This window comes from Parasteatoda tepidariorum, chromosome 3 (assembly GCF_982258835.1).
Source record: "Parasteatoda tepidariorum strain Cologne lab strain chromosome 3, Ptep-v5.0, whole genome shotgun sequence".
In the NCBI taxonomy this organism is placed as follows: Eukaryota; Metazoa; Arthropoda; class Arachnida; order Araneae; family Theridiidae; genus Parasteatoda; species Parasteatoda tepidariorum.
The window spans coordinates 60,139,187-60,144,079 of NC_141757.1; positions in this window are offsets into that span (position 1 = coordinate 60,139,187).

Here is a 4,893-nt window from a genome sequence, read left to right on the forward strand (position 1 = left end):
TACCTTGAAAATTTCTTTTCAGTGTTTGAATCTTCAAAGCTTACTCTTGGTCTGCCTGAACTCATTTTTTCCATACTTTAAGTTTAAACAAAAGAGAAGTGATGACTTTCTACAATTCCAAATAATATTTTTTAATTAGATGGAATTTCAAAAAATAAAGAATTTTAAAGACAAGACAAATTTAAGAAAATAAATTCTTAATTTTTGAAAACTTTAACTGCTTGCTTATAGACTGTATCGGGACATTTTATAAAATTTCAATTATTCCATTCATACGTGTACAAAAATTTCAGTTTAAATAAAAAAATTTAACAACATTATTTTGCGTATAATGTTTGTCTGTCTACGTTATATGTGCTACACACAAGCTAGATTAAGTTTAATTTTTACAAGAATGGTCTCTGACTGTGTCAGTGTCTCTGTCGAGAAACTGCAAGGAACTATCTAACTTTAAAATTTTAACTGTAACTGTAGCGAGGCGGAAGTTTTGTAAACAGAAGGGGAATGATCGCCTCAGAGAGAAGAGGTTGATATGTAATGCTCTTTTCAAAAAAGCTTAATGTTTCGTTATCAATTATGTTTCTTGTTACGTTTTGTGTTAAATATTAAATGTTTTAAAAAGAAATAGTTAATTCCTTTAATGGCAGAACTTGTTACTTTTTATTATTGACATCTTTTTATTTTTACAAGAGTAGCGATCCTTTTTAAAGCGAAAGAAAAGCTTTCCATCTTCTCTCCGGGAAAATTGAAGAACAACAGAAATTGCAGGTAAGGTAATTTTACCTTTACCTTTAATTAAGAATTATTATTGAATTTATTTTGAGTTGATTGATAAATAATTTTTTACAGTCTCAAATAAATTTGAATTTACGAAGATTACGGTGCAGATTGACTCCGAATATTCTGTTATCGTGGCATGGAATGATAAATACGAAAACCTCTCTCCTGATAGCTCAGCAATAATTACACTCTGGCTATAATTAGACTCTTTGTATGCACGATAACTAAAACTCTGTGCGTCATAGGTTCGATTTCTTAATCACTGAAGTATTTCTTGAAATTGGTGTTCTCTTTTAAAATGTTGCGTATTTATTAATTTATTCTACAGAATATAAGTTATCTTATTTTAGTAACTGAAGCCAATCCTTCTTCATCTAAGTTGCTAAGCGACATTCGCTTGAAAGCGCAAAGATCTTTCAGAACATTACGGAAGACTCTGAGCCACGAACCAGCGACTAACTTTGTCGTAGGTTCAAAATCTTTCGGTAATGCGTTAATCTACTACTATGACTACGATCAGGAATTAGTTCTCGAGATCGATGAATCCGAAAGTTTATTACCACTATGAAGTTTGAAAGTTAATTTAAACATCATGTAAACGCTGAAGTTCCTTAATGACTTAAGGGAGCAAGTGTGTGATTTTATTTTTTGCAGTTCATTGTTCGTCTCAATTACAATTCCCCCCCCCCCCTGCTCAGATAACCTTCCCAAACATTAACAGAGTATCAATATACCAATGGTTAATGCTGGAGACTAAAACAGAGAAGATCGCAGCTCTTTGACTCGATAAATAATTTCAACACTAAAAAGAGAATAGTAGAGCTTGGATTTTATATCAATTAGAGAGTTTGGAGAATTATTGGTTACTGAACTTCTGCAATAAAAACAAATTAGATATGAGGTACAACATGCAATGAAAAAGTTTCCGTTAGTTCTGAGACCTCTCTAAATGCTTGTTTAAAATATCACCAGGTGGTGTCACTCTCCTCGTTATACACTTCATTTGCATATACTTATTTTTTAATGAATTTTAAATGTTCCCGTTCACGGCATCATTAGTAGCAATATATATATATATATATATATATATATATATATATATATATATATATATATATATATATATATATATATATATATATATATATATATATATATATATATATATATATATATATATATATATATATATATATATATTATATATTATATATATTATATATTATATATATATATATATATATATATATATATATATATATTATATATTATATATATATATATATATATATATATTATATATTTATATATATATAAAATTTCATTTGACTTTAGATTATTTAGGTTTATAGAAACTCCTGGTTTCCCATAGCTTTAAAATTACTGATTTGATGTCAGTGAGGCTGTGTTTTTCAATGGCTCTGTCGTCATATGAAATTATGCTTTTTTATGAGTTATTTTCATAACTGTTGTGAGTTTCCAGCAGTTATTCATGACTGTTAGATCAAATTTAACTTATCTGAAATCTGGGCTGTTTATGCCTACTCTGAAAATGGCGCAGAAAAACAATGTGGAGAAAAGGAACAGTTTTGGTAAAATGAAAAGTGTTTGTGTTCTATTTTTTTTTAATATTTAAAAACTTACTCCAATGGCGCATTATTTGAGCTCATAAAAATGTGCGAAAATTGACAAATAAGGCAGTGGTTTTGATAATTTTAATCTATTTGGAAACATTTTGCCAAATTGGCGATTAAAAAAACAATATTTAAGTTATTAGTCCATTCTGAAACCCAGATAATTCTTAACGGTAGGATGATATATGTAGTTTAAAATCATCGCTTTTCTTTGAGTCTAAGGCACTGAAACAGCATTTTTTTTATTTTCATTTTCTTTCTTAATTTTATAAAACCTTGGGGACAGATCCTCGAAAAGCCATCTTAACAAATTACACCACAATAGCTATCCACTTTGGTATAATTGGTGCTTATCTTACATAAGATAAATATTGATTATATGTTATAATGAATTCAGGATTTACAGTAAAAGATTCTCGTGAAACTCGTTTTTGAAAAAACAGAGATGTAAGCTGTCAGAAGTCACCTTTTGTACAACTAAAAACACAAAAATTTCGCCGCCAGTTTAAGCAGAGTTTGTAAGAATTCTCATATTTCTTACTTTGCTTTAAGAGCACTTGTTATATAATGGAAGGCCTAGACCAGCTTTTACCCCAAATCGTGTGTTGTGTAAGCCAAAGGTTCCGTGGAAGAGTCACAGAGGTTCCCCACCTGCTATTATTATTATAACCTGTAATCAAATTATTTACTCTTTATTTGTTAATTATTTTCGTTGCGTTTATAAAAGCATTTAATTGAAGCGCTAGTGAAGAAAGAAAAGCAAAATTTAAAAAAAAATTCTTATAAAAATATAATGAATGAATTAGGAAAAGGGCACAAATATGAAAAATTGTATTAGAATTTTGCATCGAATAAAAATAACCAAATTCAGCAATGAGAATATTTGTTACATTCTTTTTCGTCCCGCAGTGGACTGATCGATAAGACACGGCTCCCAGCAGATCACCGAAGTCAAGCATCACTGGCTACGGTCAGTGTGCGAGTGGGTGACAACTTGGATCAGCCTGCGTAGGGACCGAGGGTGTGCGGTATTGGTCCTCGTTAAACTGTTCTACCGTAAAGTGCTCGACTTCGCGTGCAGGTCGTCGGGCTACCAAAGCGGGGGTGCCATCCCCTCTGCAGAGGATCAAAATTGTGATGGCATGTCTTCGGATCATCCTCAGGGATGTTTCCCAGACCGACGCCAATAGCCCATTGTGCAGCTCTAGTGCGACGTAAATGAACAACAACAACATTCTTTTTTTGTCTTAATTTCAATGAAAATCAAGTTTCAAAACATGTATATTAATTTTAAACATACACTAAAATCAAATGAGAAGACTTTGTGTCTCTCCAATAATATTTTATTTTATATAACCGTTGTGGAACAGCCGACCCAATTTTTAGGCTTACGACCCCGTATCCAAAGTTCAACCCCGTATCCTTGTAATTTTGTACCCAATCCTGAAGAAAGGGAACTCCTGGATCGAGTATTGGGAGAAATTCGCCTTCGTGGAGGACTATTCGATGGAACTAATCCGCATTTGCGCTAGATGGCGAGGAAAACCACGAGATTTTCCCACGGTTAGCCTGACGGCAAGGGGACTCTAACCCATGATACTTCTACCACTGAGGATATTTCACGTCAGCACTATATTCGGTGCAAGTCAGATGCGGAATTCGTATCAACTGGACCCCGGTTCACCTCATTGGAAGGCGAACGTTCTATCCCCTTGGCTTGCCCTAATACTTTTGATAAAACAATATGATATCAAATTTTCATTTTCTTGAACCCAATCAAGAAGACAAGGGAACTCCTGGATCATGTCTTGGGGTTCAGATAAAAGATGATCCCTCATTTAATTTTCCATATCCGAAAAAAATTAGGAACCACTGGCCTAGACACCCTATACAATAAATAGATAAACTATACAATGATTCTCATCTCTTATATCTTGTTAAAAACGCTAGGTATTCATAAAAACGAGTAGGAATTTTACACAATTCCGGCATTTTATTCATTGTCGACAACATGCCCATGAAAATATAGCTCTATGGGATTTAATGATTGAAAATAAAAATTTTAAAGGTAGTGTAAATTAATCATTAGTTTCTTACCCAAATCGTTATACAGAAAATCTTTCATAATGTCTTTAAGGTTTTCACACAGGCTAATTTCAATTTTTCTTTCATTATAAGTTTATATTTAAATGTCATTAAACATACATTTCTATTTATTCTATTGCTATTAGCATGTTTGTCCATGTTTAACAGCCAGAACTGAAATGTAATTTTTATTTAAGATATTTCCATTAAATTTGGTAATATTTATAATAGTTTGAGTGAATCAGATGTCAAGTACGTCCTTTATATTCAAATAACATTATTTTTATTGATATAGTTAGGCATATCGATTTTTATAGCTTCATTTTAATCGTCCATACGTTAGTCTTTATTTGCTACATTGGAAATGTACTGTACCAAATAGGCTATTAGATTC